This window comes from Hibiscus syriacus, unplaced genomic scaffold (genome assembly GCF_006381635.1).
Source record: "Hibiscus syriacus cultivar Baekdansim isolate YM2019G1 unplaced genomic scaffold, ASM638163v2 tig00113726_pilon, whole genome shotgun sequence".
Taxonomy (NCBI): Eukaryota; Viridiplantae; Streptophyta; class Magnoliopsida; order Malvales; family Malvaceae; genus Hibiscus; species Hibiscus syriacus.
In genome coordinates this window covers 2962300-2980885 of record NW_024063472.1, presented here as the reverse complement: position 1 = coordinate 2980885, position 18586 = coordinate 2962300, and positions in this window count along the sequence as shown.

The window sequence follows — 18586 nt, the reverse complement described above, 5'->3', positions numbered from 1 at the left end:
AAACTGCCATCAAACTAGGAGCTTGGCTGGATTTATTGAGAGACAGCGCTTTTCCTCCAAACAAATGGTTTTATAGATGCATATGGAGTTTTGATTTTGGTAGGTTGTCCCTCTTCGTTAACCAATTGCTCTTGTTTTCAGTTATCAAGTTTCTGAAGATTAAAGGAGTCATCGTTTTTATTGACTGGATATCTGTAAAAAAGTATCATTTAGCAGTGTAAAAAGCATAGAATAGTATTTGCATTACTTATAAACAACATAGAAAATAGCCCATATTGCATCTAAGAGCACAATATAGTATTTGCACTACTTGTAAACAACATCAAATATCATTTTGTGTAACTGAGAACTACTGCAGGTCATCTCTATCTTTTTACGGAACAACTTCATCTAGATATTGCTAAAGTTACTGATCTATTTAAAATCTTAATTATTCGAAACTAAACGAACAAACACGAACTGTAACCCCCTAAGACCGATACGGTTGGCCCGATCCGATTCGGGATGTCACATTAGGGCCACCGGAGCGACCCACCGTAAAAATCTCAGAAAAATTAATTTTTTTATTAAAACATGAAAACAAATCATAAAATCAATTTATAAACATAACAGTAAAATTTAATATTATTCAAAAATAAAACAGATCTCATACTCGGAAATAAAAACAAAATACAAGTTACATGCCCCCAATCACATGCACCATACTCCGCAAGCAACGCCGGAGGAACTCCCTTACTGAAGTCGATAGCTGCACATGTACGATTCTTTTAACCTAAAAAGGTGAGTGACAAAGTGAGCGTTGGGAAGCTCAGTAATACAATAGTACCAGATGATGCTTCAGGACATGCAAATAACTGTAGAACAATAAAATTTCCTTATTGAATTAGATGTATACAAGTTTTCGGGATAAGCTGGGGTTCCACTGGTAGTTCATGAGTAGAAGCCATAAAAATCTCAGTTCATAGGAAACATTCATAGTATCAAGTTTTTAGGAGATCGAATAGGATGTCTAGTTTGTTCCAATCAAAACCAGTGAAAAGATATAAATCTTTTAAAACCATAGTGGAACCCTCCAACCAAACTCCATTATGCAGTTCCCCAGAACTGCATCCATAAGGGCTTACCCTAAGCACACAACAAAGGGAGCCAACCTAAGGGTATGCCTTGGGCCTATGGGCCTACCCAAAGGTATCCTTAGGTCCGCAAGGATTTACCAGCTGGATCAGGGTTGTACCTTTATACTCCAAAATTCTACCCATATAAAAATCCAGTAGAAATCAGTTTTAACCATAACCCATAATATCTAGATCATAATCCAGTAATATCTTATAACCGTGATTATGAAATAAACCATATAACTGGTCTCCAGCTGTACAGCATAAGTAATCCCATGATTAACCCAATAGAGTGCCTTAGGGCCTGAGAGCTTACCCAAGGATCACCTTAGGTCCGTAAGGATTTACCAACTTGAGCAGAGTTGTACCTCCAGCCTACCCATATAATATCCCAATAAAACAGTTCGAGTATAACCAATGAAAACATAAAACTATAGTTCATAAACCAATAATTTTCATGATTCCATAAATCAGGAACAATTCATATTTTTCGGTGAAAATCGTAATTAGAGAACACATACCATGTTGACATGGTTCATAAACCAGTAAATCAATAATTTCGTTAAAACTCATTTCAAAACATATAAAACCGTCATGTAGTACATGTGGAACACACTAGAGGATCCAAGTATTTTTCAGAGGTACTTGGTAGTTTATCAGCAATGGAAAACATGAAACTGATGTAATTTGATCGGATTAATGTAACAAGGTCCTATTGAAAGTGAACAATTACTAATGGATCTAATCAGACATTTAGAGTTTATACTTTAGAATTTTCGCTATGATCCGGGTACGTCAGGAAGGTGTTTAGGAACCTTTATACAGAATAAGTTCAAGATTCATATTTACAGAGAGTGATTCCATTACTCAAATAATCTGAAGTATTCAGTATTTTATATTGAATTATCAGGATTTTAAGTCCAATGAACCAAATGGGGTATTCAGTATCCTTTCATCTGAGTTACTTGAGTTTTTAGATATAACCGGAGTGATTTGAGCCGATAAGGGAGAAACGAAGATTCAGGACATTTAAAATCTGTGTCAATCTATAGGATTATCGAAATAACTCGAGCTGAACAACTCCCAGAACTAATGCATGTCGATCGATCAATTCATTGGCTTTTCAGGGTATTCACTCTTTTATACCAAAATTCTTGTCCATAAATCAGCTTCAGAATCATCACTGGATATATCTTAAAGAGACGAAATAGATATTCCAATGGTGTTTAATTCATTCCCACATTGCAACACTATCAGGAAAATGTCAACATACTTGATTCGTGGTTCACAACCCATAGAGGCATGACATCATATAAGCTCATCAGTGTTTCCAGACTTATCATAGTCATTCACTTAGTCCTAAGTCATTGAGGCTACTTAGGTTATTTAGTATTTGAAGTTGATTTATTCTTTTCAGAGCTGAAAGTATTATTTATTATAGGGCTTAAACGTTCCTTGAGTCATTTTATATTTCAGAGGCATTCCAATAGATCCGGAATTTATTTCGATAATTCCAAAGTTCAAGTAAATCAAGATATGCGTTTTTAGGTCGTCTCCATTATCATAGCCATCCATTATGCTTAACACTTAAGTGTATCATCCTCATTTCATTCAATTCTGTCAGTGACATAATTTTCGATAAACTAAGCTTGAATGCATTATATTTCCTTTAGTGTTCAACGTATTTTGCTCCTTTGATCATTATAGGTTATTATAGTTCTTACGAAACTCGAAGATATTTCAGTAATTACTTTTAATTCGATCAATAAGCAATTTTTCTGATAATTAGGCAAGTTCATCCTTTCAGAGTTATTCTTCGCCATCCGGAGAAGTCTTGTTTTTTTCCATTACAATGGCATTTTCGTAATTTTATCTCGTTCTGCTCTTTTTGGTAACTTCATATCCAGTTAATACCGGTTTTTAACCTTTTAAGAGAATTTATCAAACTTCATGGATCTTGAAACCGATTCATTTATTATTGGATCATTGATCTTATAATTATTTTCGATTGATCTTTTTAATTTCTCTTTATCGAGCTATCTGAGTCTTATACTATTTTATGTCCTTATTCAAATTTTACGTCTGAATCCACTGATAATTAAATACATATAATGTATCAATCAATTCTATTCATGCAATTACCATTCATCAATGAGTCCAAGAAGCATACAAAAGGTAGTAAAGTATTACCTCAGTTTTCATGCCATGTCGATCGATCTTTAAACTCCATTTGATCGGCCTCGAACTTCAATTCAACGTCTAATAATTCCTTGGATACAAAGCAACCAAATTTACGTCAAAAACTGAACTCAATTGAGAAACCACATTGAATTACGAAGGTAAAACATCGAAAAACTGCTTACCGAGTGCGAATTTGGAAAAACAGACTTCAGATTCATACTCAGGACGTCCAAAAACATAAAATGGGACCCTTTCGAAAAAGTTGACTTTTTGGTCAAAGCCAACGATAAAAGTCAACGGGTTGACTCAGACGGGTTGACTCAGACCGAGTTGACTCGATGAGTGAACCAAACCAGGTAGTTTGGGTTGGGTCGGGCAGGCGGGTCGGGTTGGGCCGGTTCAGATAGGTCCAGATCACTTGGACTGGTTCTAAAAGAAACAAGAACGGGGGAACGAGCATCACGCGCACCGTCGACGTGTGCGACAGCGACAGAGCCAATTTCGAGCGGCCGATTTCACCCTGCTAAAGCACTTGACGGAATCAATACAGCAACAACCAAAATCAACCAAATATCTATCGGAATTAAAATAAAAATAAACGAAAAGTTTACCCACGCAGGTGATTGGCAAAAGCGGCAATGATGGGAGACAAGTTCGGGTCGATTTGGAACTCAATGGCGGTAACGGTGAGAAGATCATCGGATCGGTCAGAATCGAAGAAAACACTCGCTGCGGCGGTGGGGTTTTGACGAATCTTCCCAGCGATTTCTACGGCGAACGGCTCCAATTTAGGATGGGCTAGGGGTCGGGTTTCATTCACCGGTCGACAGTGAGTCTATAGGTGGCGTCGGAGCGGCGAACGGTGACCGGATGATGGCGGATTGAGGCTATGAAAGGGGTCAGTGGGGAGATTAATTTGGGGTTTAGGGATTTTATTTTGGGGACAAAATTGGGGTTAAGTTGATCGAGGGAGGTTTATTTTGTTGTGTAATAAAAATTGGTAAAATTCGGGATTGGGTTCCTAAAGTTTCGTCAAGTTGTACCATAACCCTCATATTACAACATCTTATAAATTAACCCCTAAATTGGAGTGTTACACGAACAAACTTAAACCATCCATCTATAAACAAAGGGAGCACATATATTCAAGAAAGGATAACATACAAATGGAGGCTTATGCCTGCGTTTCTCTTGATGGATTCGAAAGTATTGTTTCTGAATTTGATATTGTTCACTTAAACCCAAATGTGCCATTAGAAGACAAACATGGGTTAGCAACTACCCGCCTCTCCTTAACTGTTGAGCATGCTCTTTTCATCCACAATGAACTGCTGCAAATGACAGTAATTCAACCCAACTTTGTTCATCAAGTCCCATTTTTTTTCTCAAATTCCAAAGCTTGCAGTTGCTTTGCCATTCGACTGCCATAGAAGAGGACACATTTGGTCACATCTCCTTTAACTTGTTCCAAGAAATTAGTATCAACTTCGTACAGCTTACAACAAGCTTCATCTACCTCGGTTCCAATTTTCTTTCACTTTTGTTGGAAAAATCTAATGGCTTCGGCACATGTATCTTTGAATCTTATCTCACCAATCCCTTTGGGTAGCATATTTGGATACATGAAAAGAATGTACATAATATATTCTCATAACCCTTTACTGATTTTAGAGTTTTTTTTTTAAGATTTTGCAGATAATTGGACCCTCAAAGCGCCCTGATGGCATCTTCGAAGTAGTAGAGTCGAGTAGCGATGTGCCAGAGAAGAAAGTTATGGTTGAATTCGACATTGGTTGTGCGCCATTTAAGAAGCTCGAGGCATTCCATTTATCAAGCACAAAATCTCCTCTGTAACTCAATAGTTTCTTGCATGAATTGACATCGAACAAACTATTGATGTTCTCACTTCGATCTTTTAGCTCTTGGAAGATGAGGCTTTTCAGTTCAACATCCACTTGTTCGTATTCTACATTTAGACTTTTAGCCACATTTTCCTCGATGCTAAGCTTGTTTAGAAATCTGATCTACATGGTGTCTTTGTCTTGTTTTCTGAGGCAAAACTTGATCATGTTGAACTTCTATATCTTCCTCGACCATCTCTTACCGATTCAAACATGATTCACTTTTACGTACTGCAGTAGCCATAGCTTTGTCCAATCAGAGAGGATAAGAATGAAGAAACCATAAACCTTAAGACCAACTGCTCTGATCAGTAGCAAGTATGTTATCAAAGTATCAGTTGAGCTTTCATCATCACTGAAGAACATGTATGACATCAATGCGCATACGAGTACGATAAGGTTGAAACAGCGTCAGTGATACCCTCGGTATCGAAAGTGGAGAGGTGTTAGTTTGGTGTAGAGTGCATCATACAAAAGTCTAAGCTCACCTTCCACCAATTTAAAGGCTTCTTCTGATGACTTATCGCAGATCATGAAGTGACAATCTTGCCGCTCATTGTAGCCAAGGATAAGATCCGCAAATAAATATGTGAACCTATTGAATAAGTAATAAGATTGAGACAAATGATCATCCGGAGATCCCGAATATCTTTAAGGAGGCAGCTCACTAGGTGGTAACGATGATTTCGAGTCAATATCCCTCGATTTCTTTTCCATGAAGGCATGGTAATCAGGTCCAGGGCCAGGATCAGAAAATGAGAAATCCCTAAGATTTTGAGTACTCAAAAGCTTCAACACCCAGGTCCTCTTACTGTACTTCATAGCTTCAGTAATGAATAACAGAAGGGTAACCCATAGAAGATCAATGTCACCCGAAGATTTCAATACCACATATGTTACAACTCCGATATGGAATAATATATCGAGAAATTTCCCTGGCCACGATTCGTTATCTTCTAAAGAGTAGGTGGTGATGTTGTCGGGGCCGCCGAGGTGCAAGACGAGGAATGGCATCCAGAACAACTGGTTCTAGTTTTCGCCTTTGTTGTCCTTGGCAAGAATGCCTAATGCAACATTCGCCACATGCCTGCAGACATGTATGCTGACCAAACAAACAACCTGATCCATGTACTCGTTGAACGTTTTCGAATAGAACCGAGTGTCGTGAGTATTACTTGCAATGACAAGCTGAGTAAGGGCAGTGCCTGGATCTTCTATTCATCCCAAACTTTAACAAGTTTATCTAAAAATGCCATGTCTCTCTTCCTCTTTTGCTTAAAACATTAAAATTCTTGAACCTACAAATTGCTTAATTCTATTACACTTTTGAATATTCGAATCTGTTGGAAAAATTATTGAATGAATTGATGCTATTTATAGCTAATTAATAATAAGTCATTTCACTTGATGAATGGACTTTATTTTTGGTTTAAAGTTGCATCCATTCAATCATACCTATTCAACAATTCTCTTCATGAAAAGATTAAATCCTTTCATGAAAAGGTTAAACACTTTTTATCAAAAGTATAAGTCCTTTAATTAAAAGATTAAGTTCATTCATCGAAAGGTCTTAACCCTTCAATCCATCTCCTTCTCTATATATAGGCTACTTAAGGCATAATTCTAAGACATAACACAACACAAGTTACAAAAACAACTTTGAGACACAATTCACAAAGTTATGATAACACTTAAAAAGTTCCTTCCAAATTCGGTCTTTCCGGTGATAGAGAAAGGAAAGATTGTGTTCGACTGATCACTATGGTTGTGGTTACTGTTGTGATCGGTTGTTGTTGTATCCTGGAAGATCGACGTCCAACGTTACTCAAAGCACCGAGGAGATGATGAATCTTTCTTAAAGATACTGTTCATACATGCCTCAACAAAATATTTCTTTGATTTATGTTACTCTACTCATCCGATTCATTGTCTAAATATGAGTAAACCAATTTCTTGTCTCTACTTTAAGTTTATTTATTTTGCTTAATTCGATTATATAATAATATCTATTATTATTATCATTTTGATCTCGGATTAACATTTTTCTAACAGAATCCTTATTTATGATCATAACAGTTGGATATGTATCATAAATGTAACACCCATAGGCCTTATACGTCTTGGAATACGAGCTAAAGAAGTCACATCAACTTTGTAGACATTTGTTGTACATAAATGCTTAAAATTTTGTTTTATTTTGAAATTTCCTACTTCAACTTTAAATTTTTTTCCTTAATCATATAAAATCATAAAAAAAATTTAATCATTGAAAACGAATCTGATTTCAAGCAACAATTAGGCAGTTTGATGATATTTATAATTTGTTTAAAACTGCCTAAACACTGCTTGATTTTGAAAACCATTTATAACATAATATTATATATAAACTATTTAATCATAAATCCTAAATTCAATAAAGCACACCATTAAATATAATGTACATGCCACTAATAATTCAAAGATAGGATGTCTTACTGATTTAGTACGTAGGTTTGATCTCCAAAATATACTAAAAAAACTCCTCACTTCATGTCCTTCTTTATTCGAACCTTCGCATGAAAATCATCACGTGCTAAATAAAACTTAATGAGGCAATAACATAACTAAAGTGATATAAAGCATAAATTTCGTAAAATATTAAAACATGACACTGTAATTTAAATAAAAACATTAAAACTTTCAAATTGAACTATTCAAGCTGATTTCCATTTGAAAACCTAAAAATTATACTCTCATGATTTTATCAAAAATCATGCAAATCAACACCAAATATCATAAACAATTCATATTCCTTTCATTCGTACATATTTCAGAACTTTCATGTCATTTTCATATTCTTTTCTTTTATATTTCTGTCATAATTTCCATATTTATTTATATAGCTCAATGTATAAGTAAGAGAATACAAGGTACATATGTAGAACATAAGGTGTGCACTGGGCACATCATGGTGCCAATCATACTGAAACATATAATGCACTCCAAGTGCAATCATAACATGAGCACCAACGGTGCGGATCATAATGTACATGAATATACCATAACTGGACTGAAAAGTAGTCAATTTAGTGGCATGCCAATTGTACCTACGACTCCCAATACAACATACAATGGGCTTTTAGATCATATCATAATCATTTAATAATCAACCTTTCAGAATAAGAAATATTTTTAAGTCCTCTTCGTAAAACATAAACTTGGACAGTTCATACCCTAAATCATCCATAAAATATTCATAAAAACATTATGAAAGTAATCCATAATTAAAGTAGAAATCATACTTGAAATATAATGTGTGGTTGACTTATCACAATTTGTCCTCGTTTAAAATAAATAAATAAATAAATACACTCATTTCAATACTTTACTTATAAATAAAAAAATATAAGCCTCATTAAGCTTTAGGTTTAATCATTTGCTTTCGATTGATTCTACTACAAAATCTATCGAAATTTCATACTCTAGCAGTTTACACTACCTTCAAAGAAGTATTATTTTGTATTAATATACATACTTAAAAATTATACCACTGGAAACTAGACTCGAATACAAATCTAACCACATAAGGCACTTCTACTAGTTCAACTTGTACAATTCATAGCAAATTTTCAAAGTTGACTCACCAAAAATATTTTGAGCAGAATCTGCTGCCTTGTATTCTGACCTATCCTCGATTAAAAATTCATATATTTTTATATACACATCAAAATTAGTATTCGTTTATTTTAAACGAAACTAGACTAACATACGAATCTAACAATATAGAGATCATCCTTTAATCTTTTTTGTATAATTTATGGTGATTTTCTAAACTTACTGTTTAATTCATAATTTCTAGGCAGCTTTACTTAATTAGCATCATTAAATTATTCCATAATTTTAATACTTACCAATAGAACATATAAGCCTGAATCACAATTTACATAACATTAGGAGTCACATCTTAACGTAGTAACTCTGACACTGGCTCATCGCAAGCCAATGTTGATTCGATAACATAAATACAAATGAAATGCACTCACCTTTTCCGCACTACCGATCTTAGTCTGACAACTTAACATAATAACATAGCATATTCAACTATATATTAGTATCAAACTAACATAATCCAAACTTAAATACAAAATACGATAGAAATAAAATTGATACTTAAATTGATATAAAACTAAATTGTACCTCTATCGCAATTTCAAACTTATCAAAATATTCACTAAATTCTATAAATATTTATTTCCACTATCAACCCTTCAACTTGTGCCAATTACACAATCAAGCCACTAATTATGAATTCTTTCTAGAATTCATCTTAACTTTTCCATTAAATTCATAATGATCCTTCACCATTATGATCATTGCACATTAATAATCCATACTTTAACATCCATCTTTATAAACTTGCAATTTGGTCTCAACTCAATATTTAAACTAAAAAAATCAGCATACCAATAAAACTTTCCAGCAACGTAGTATTTTACCCAAATGACACTGTCACATTTAATAAGCTTGCAACTATGTCCCTAAAGTGTCAAAACCTTTCAAATTCTACCTTGAAATTTACCAAATTTGTAATTTGGTTCCAAACAACTTTCCAACTTAAAATTCTAACATTGCATAATTAAAATTCAATATTAACACCCCAATCATCACATTCTTGCTATAATATCCCACAATTCTCAAAACTTGTAAATTAGCTCTTTTACTATCTTAAGGTTTCAAATTGATCCAAATTGATTTCCAAATCACATAGAACACTTCTAATATCAATTCTAAACCATAAGAAATTTTTCAACATCCCCCCCCCCCAATTTTCCCTTATGGCCACAACTAGGACTTTATTTCCATTCAATTTCAAGTATGAATTCAACTTCCTTACCTCAATTTCATGCTAAATTAATCATCACAACATCAAATTACATAAAAATTCAACAATTCTCCATAAACCCTAATTACGCCAAAAATCATTTAGGCTTATACAAATAATTTTAATCATCACACATACTTTAGAATTAATCTCCAACATCAAAAACATTATAATCCTTCATTAAACCCTTAAAATCACAACCCCTACACTAATTTTTAATCTCCTCAAATAAGCATGATCACTATTAAATATTTATACCAAATGATTGAGAATTTCATGTAGATTAATTCTCTATCTAATAATTTAATCCAAAAATCAATCAAATAAACTTAAAAATGAACTTGAAAAATTCTTACCTCTTTTTGCTTTGGTGCTCACGATTTTGCTGAAGGAGAAGAGAGAAATTCTCAAGCTTTCTATCTTAATTAACTAATACACATGTCATAAATTAATATGATTCAATATAAAATTCAATTAATGTAAAATTATCATTTTACCCTTAATGAAACATGATAATTACAACTTGCCATTGCATTATCATCCATTATAACATTCCAAAGTCAAAGATGAACAAATAAAAATCCACTTTCCATCTTTAATCTTGCAGATTTTTGAAAATTACATTTTAGTCACTAAATTTCCATTGTTCAGCCAAATCTGAAAAATTACAATGATATATGTTAAATTTATTTGATCTAAAATATTGAAATAATATTTCCAAATTTTATCTACCAGCATTCAAAAATTTTCATGAAATTCCAATTCGATCCGATTATCCGATCTATACCGAATTTTATATCTTTATAACTTTTAACAAAAATTCCGTACCGAAAATCTGATTCCAACAAAAATTATTGTTTTAGGCCAAATTATTCATTTACGGGCTAAAATATATAACTTTTAAAAATTAATTTTTTGGTCCCTAAACTTTTACAAAGTTTATACTTTAATCATAAAACTTTCAAAACTTATAATTTAGTCACTAGTCAAAATTTGTGGTATTACAATTCTTCCCCTTAAAGAAAATTCATCCTTGAATTTTACATATGTATTTACATGTATGATGTAAAAAATGAAGAAATTACTTTTTCATGTTTTTCTCTCATTCTCATGTCATTTCCTCAACTTTAAGATTCTGCTAAAGAACTTTTACTAACAGAATCACCTTATTTATTAGTTCTTTGATTCTATATGCTAAAATCTTTACTGGTTTCTCTTCATATAACAAATCTGACTGAATCTCGATTTCCTCTGTGTAATCACATGTAAAGTACCTGATCTATACTTTCGAAACATCGATACATTAAACATATTATAAATTTTATTCATTTCCAGAAGTAATGTTAACTGGTAAATTATTGGACCAATACTCTTCACAATCTCATACAGTTGATAAATCTTGGACTTAACTTTCTTTTATGCTTGAATCTCATAACCTTTTTCGAAGGTAAAACTTTGAGAAATACTTTATCTTCTCCTTGATATCCGATCTCTTTTATTTGCTTTTTCGATCCTTTCTGAATATTTTTATCTTTTCTTGGAAGACCGTTAATCAAATTTGAAAATAGAGGTCTCAACATTAACTATGCAACAAGTACACCATCATTTTTCATTGAAAATTAAACATCTAAAGCGCTCGAAGCAGAGAATGTCTTTCAGCTAAGTGCATTAACTACTACTTTATCTTTTTATGGATGATAATTAATAACCACATCATAGTCTTTTAGAAGCTTGATCCATCTTTTTCTTACGCTCAATTCCTTCTAGATTAGCAAATATTTTGAACTTCTATTATTTATATAGATATAATGACACTCACCTTGTAAGTAGTGGCGTCAAAATCTCAAACCAAACATCGCAACTGCTAATTCCAAATCATGAGTCAAATAACTTCGTTCGTGTGTTTTTAACTATATTGAAGCATAATATATTCACTTTGCTTTCTTGTACTAATACACACCTTAAACCATTATGAGATGCATTACTGAAAACCACATAATCTTTACCTGATTCAGTTTACAATAAAACCAACACTTGTATCAGGATCTTCTTAAACACATTAATATTTTCTTAGTATTTTTCAGTCCAAACAAGAAACACATTTTTTCTAAGTAGTTTAATAAGTGGAAAAGCAAGTATTGAAAAATGCTTTATGAATTTCCATTAATAGCCAATTAATTCCCAAGAAATTTTAAACTTCGAAACGTTTTTCAAAGTTTCCAATCCACTATAATTTGTACTTTCTGATTCTTTCTACTGTAATCACATGGCTAAGAAAAGCATTTTACGACAACCATATTTCTCATATTGATAACTTGACATATAACTTTTTATTCCACATCACCTAAAGAACATTGCAGATATGCATGTCATGTTCCTTTTTAGTCCCAAAATATTATCAATAAATACGACCACAAATTGATCCAAGTAGGATTGAAACACTCGATTTATCAAATATATGAATATTACAGAGGTATTAATTAGTCCAGATGGCATCACTACGAACTCATAGTAACCTTATTGGGTTCTAGAATCTATTTCTAGAACATCTTCCTCTTTAATCATCAACTGATAATGCTCAAATTAAAGATCAATATTCGATAATACTAAAACACTTTTAATCTGATCAAATAGATCATCAATCCTTAGAAAAGAGTATTTATTCTTCACCATCACTTTATTCAGCTAAAGATAATCTTATATAATTGTATCGATCCATCTTTCTTATTAACCATGAGTACCGGTGCACCCTACGGATACACACTTGGTTTCATAAAACTCAAATCAAATAACTCATTTAAATGTGCTTTTAGCTCTCTGAGTTAGGTCGATGCCATTGAGATAGACATTGTACCCGAAATTATCAATCTTAGACTCCACTTCTCAACCAGGAGGTAATCCAAGCAATTCATCAAAAAATGCATCTAGAAATTCCTGAACTGTCAGAATATCCTCCAATTACTATTATCTTAAAACCCTTCACGTCTTTCAAAATAATCAATTCTTGCGACAACTTACCCAACTATGATACATAAATAACCAATCATTACCCACGATGATCTCAAACTCATCAAATGGTAATTTCATAAGATTCGCCGGAAATATTACCTATTGAATATTTATTAGAAAATTTCTACTTATCCACGTTACTTTGGCGTTAAGACCTAAAGGTTTCATTACTAAATAAGTTCTAAGAAAATGCGTGTTTAAGGCAATCTTTTATTAACACAACTTATTCATAAATTCTATTCTCGACGATAAATTAATACTCTATCATTTGAAGTCATTCTTCATATACTTTATCATTTCTATAATCCTACTTCAGTTACTATAATCGTCAAACTCTTCAAGTCCTTCAGATAAAAAACTATTCTTATTTGAACTCATTTTAAAACCTTTCAAACAATAATATAATTATCATCTGATTCACTAAAAACTTAGCTTTCTTTAAACTTTTAGTAGGCAATTTACTTACCTATATAAACCCCAGAATCACTAGTAAATTCAATAATCTCCGAATCCTCATCGGTCTCAACATCTCTTGTAATCCTTTTAAACTTTCTGATAGATTCTTCTAATTAAGTAACCTCATTAAATGCTGGAGATTTTCTTCCACAAAATGGAGGAAAATCCCTTACTGCTCCAACCCTTCTAGGGCGAGATACTAAAGTCCTCCCGGATCCGATTGGATCGATTTTAGTCTCGATTCTCTTTCTAGCATTATATATGTTCTTACCATGATTCTTAACTTCCAAAATCTAACACATACATTTCAAAAATTCGTTAGTGAGGAACAACATCATAAATAAAATCATCAAACCATACCAGATCAGTAGTTTTGACATCTTAGTGGCATGTACATATTTCTAACATAACACAGGCTTAGTCTAGGTCGAGAATCAACTAAAATTGTTGTTCTGATACCAATAAATGTAATACCCATAACTCGTATACATATCAGAATATGAGCTAAGGAAGTCACATCAACTTAGCAGACATTTGTTGTACATAAATGTTTAAAATTTTGTTTCATTTAAACATTTCATATTTCAACTTTAAAAACTTTTCCTTAATCGTATAAAATCAGAAAAAATTAATCGTTGAAAATGAATCCGATTTCAAGCAACGATTAGGCAGTTTGATGTTGTTTATAATCTGTTTAAAACCGCTTAAACACTGCTTGATTTTGAAAACCATTTATAGCATAATATTATATATAAATTATTTAATCATAGATACGAACATAAATAAATTGACCAAAATAAAATGACATAGTTTACTATTACAGACCCATGCTCAGCCGCCTATTGATCCCGATCCTTGCCTCAATAAATATCAGATTCTCAAGTTGTTCCAAAATTGCATCAAATTGTCCAATGAAAATGTCTCTAATTCCCGTTCACTCTCTCTATCTCATCAATGTGGGTTTTTGTTTTGTAGATTTAAGTAAATGATAGTTAAAATCTGTGCATTCTGCCTTTCTTTTTTTCAATTTAAGAAAACAGTTAGCGGTAGCTTTTGACTTTTGGTGGTTGAATTGTTCTAGTGTCATTTTATGTGCATTTAATTTATTATTTTACTTTTTTTTATGTGGTGCAGAAAATTAATGAAAGAATACTTGGGGGCTGAATTTAATATAACATCTTCGCGACATTATCAAGGTTGAAGAAGAAAATGATGTGGAGAAGAACTTTAAAAAGGTATGTTTAGCATTTTTTTCTTATGTTTAATATGGTAGGAAGTGGAATAAACAAGATATGGAATTGTCACTAATAACAAGATCAATAAAATAATTCCTAGGCTAATGCTGGGGACTATAGTAGGTGGATCAAGTTAGGATTATGTTTCACCTTTATGGCTTATTTATTAGAGAAGGCATTTCCTTTTATTTATTAATAGTGTTTTTATCATCTAATACGGAAGTAAATCAATGCTTAGACTGAAGGTCCAAAACAAGAAGTTACTTATGTTGTTCTGGATCAGTGCATCTGCATTTTCAACTGTGTGTCAGACTAAGTACCTGTTGTGTAAATGTGAGCTGAACCAGCTGTTTATAACTAGACCTTGCAACTCCTATATCCTTGTCGTGTTCATATATTTTGTTGTGCCATAATTATGTTTAAAGTATTGTATACTTGCATACATATTTTTTATACATTAATGAGTTTGTTTATATATGTTTTCATATATTTTTTGTATTCGTGTTTGTGTCTAATATTGCTAAGTCTAGTGGTAATTGTGAAAGCCAAAACTCTCAGAAATGCTTGGAGAAAAAGGCTAAGAAAATTATACCCTGATGAATTGATTATATTACCATTGTTTCTTCATGTTTAATGAAGGACTTACAATATACTTTGTACATACCAGTTATACACTGGAAGTTGGTGTTAAGATTTACTCGTTAAGGGTGGATTCGGTTCATTCAGAGACATATAAGGTTCTTGGTGGGATAAACAGAGCAGGTTATGAAAATGAGCAAGGTTAGATTTGTTTTATGGTCTTCTGGACTGGATCCATGCAAAATGTGCTATAGGAAACAACCTATAGTATGAAATGTGCAGAATAGTGAACAAGTTTTAAGGAGATTCTTGTGTTTGATTCTTTTATTAATGTTATTAGTTGTTGAAGTTGGTGTGCAATCATAATTGATTTAAAAAAGTTGTGAGCACAAATGCCATTTTTCAACTTGTATGTACATGATTCGGTGCATGCTTGCTTTGTCAGGTCATCTGTTGCTTTAATGTTTAAGTTTTCATGTAATGGTTTTATGCACTTGTAACTAGGTTGGTAGTGTCTGGTGACCAGACGACTCTTTTTTTCCTTTACTCACATATTTTGACCTACAAAGTGCAGAAAATGGGGAAGACTAAAAATTCAAGGAATTAAGATGGAAAAAGACTTAACTAGTTCAATGTTTCTCAATTAGATATTTGCAGTTTCTTATGACCTTAATTTGCCTGCTTATAAAGAAAACTATGTATTGTAGTCTTTCTTTTTTGGTAGTATATTTCCACATTTAAGTCTTAAATTAAAAATAACAAATTCTTTGAGAAACAATTCTTCATTCTGCTGGTTCATGTTATGTACTTTTTTGACGGTAGAGATTTTACTTTGTTTTATTTTTGGTTTGGCCTAACATGTTGGATTTAATAGTTTCTGACTACGTTTTGGAGGAAGAGGCTACGGAGTATGTCAACTCCATTCATATAGATGTTTATATCATTCCATTTCTCAAATACCTTTTCTTGCTTAGAGTTGAGACAAAATTCACTGGTTGAAATGCTTATACTACTTGGATTAAGATTTGCAATCTGATTATTGATCCTCATTCTTTTAGGTTTTACTGATGAATAGAAATCTGTCTATTGGTTTTTCTGTAGTTGGTTTTTCTATAGTTGGTTCTCTTCAGTCGTGTATTATGATCCAGTGCAGATTATATTCTCACTGGACTTTCTTCTTTCACATTAGTTAATCTGTTTGTAAGAGAGTTTGGTTATACTTCTTTTAATACGATCGGAGGCCATTTGCAGAATGAGTTAGAGATTACCTCAAAGGCTTTAGTACAAAAAGGAGGCTATGATGGAACAATTGTTCTTCTTAGAAACAAAGCAACAGGGGAGTTAATTGCTGAAGGTCGGCATTCGCTATTTGGTGAAAAATCCAGCAAACTCTAGTTCCACTCCAAAATTCTGTAAGAAAATACTTCCCAAGTCATCAGTGGTTGTTTACTACCACTATTTTACTGGACTGCTTTCATGGAAGCATATTATGTGATTTATGACTCTATAAAGAACATGTCTATAATGTGTTTCATTATTTAGCCTACTTGTCATTAGAATTCATAGTATTGATGAGACTCTAAATGACACCAAATAATCATGGTTACTTCAAATAACTATTTCAGTCATTTTCATTTTGATTTTCAGATGTCAAATCGAAGACTCCATCGCAGGTGCAGTTCCCAGTTTTGTCTTTCCTAAAAGGTACGATCGCTTCCTGTCTATTTGCATTGCAAATGTGACTCTGTTCGCTTTATTTTTGTTTCTTTCTTAAATCTAGAGTTTGATTACAAATAAGAAATAAGAAAAAAGGGTCTTTTGATTTTTTTATTCTCAATCTGACTTTTCTGATCTGAATTTGCTCCTTTGTTCTTAGTTCCTTTCTTGTCTGAATCCGACTTTTGATTACAAATAATGCAAGTATTGATACAAATTTGTTCATATAATTTCATTTCCAACAGAGAAAGCATATGCTTTCTCATCACAAATAATTCATATATATCCAGCCTTGCTATGTTGTATTTGGTAATTGGGATATTGCATGATGTCAAATTTTCGAAAGTTTGGTATGCTGTACTTCAGGTACCTTTCCTCATGTTCTTCTTCATTTTGGGATGTCCTTGCATAATTATTTTATTTTCTAGTTGGTTGTTAATCATTAAGCTCAGAGTTGTTTAATGTTAATTGTTCAAGAGAAGTTAAGTTTGCAGTTGTGATAGGATTAGTTTTTATGAATGTTAAAATGAATTGTTAATAAAATGCGATTACAATGTTGTTCATTGATGGTTTCACTATGTCCATAACTCTAAGTTTCATGCTTCCTAAGGGGATTCAACTTGATGCTGCATTGCAACCGTAAAATGTTTTCTTTTTCTTTGTTGTAATTGATTTTTCACTGTAAAATGTTTTCTTTGTTCTTTACAACTGTGGGTGTTTTCCAGTTGTATTTAAGGCGACACCTCTGGAAAAATGGGTATGTTATGATGTTTGTGATTTTGTTGTTCTTTAATGTTCTGTGACATGTCCTGACTAATTTGATTATGTTCACCCTTTCAGCAAGGCCACGCAGTTCACTCAATGCTCCAAAAAATAGAATCGATTAGGGGAAACTGTGGGATTGGCAACTATTTTGTGAAGGGTTTTCGGATTTGAGTATTGTTATACTTTTTGGTGGTTATGGCTCATATTATTGTTTATTCTAGTTAATAATGTTGAACTACATTAATGTAAACTTTGATTTATTAATATAAATTTCAAGTTTCTTGTTATGAATTTCAAGTTTTTTTGATATGAATTTCAAGTTTGATGTTATGGATGTCAAGTTTATTGAATAATGCTATATGTTAACATTTTAAATTTGGGTAACAAAAGAGTCGAAAACAACATTTGAAAAAGTAGTTTTAATTCACGGCGTTTGTATAAAAAACGCCGCTATAGATATGACATTTTGCGGCGTTTGTTCCTAAAACGCCGCTATAGATCTAGCTTTTTGCGACGTTTGTATCCAAAAATGCCGCTATAGATCTGACATTTTGCGGCGTTTGTTCCAAAAACGCCGCGATAGATCTTGACCTATTTTGACATTTTTTGTTCTCAAACGCCGCTAACTTTAGCGGTGCTGGTATGGCCGGCGCTTCTTGCGACGTTTTTCCAATCGCCGTAAGTGCGTTTAGCGGCGCTTAAAAACGCCGCTAAAACTCTGTTTTGCTATAGTGTCCTCTCCCTCGCTCCACCATATTTACAGAGAAA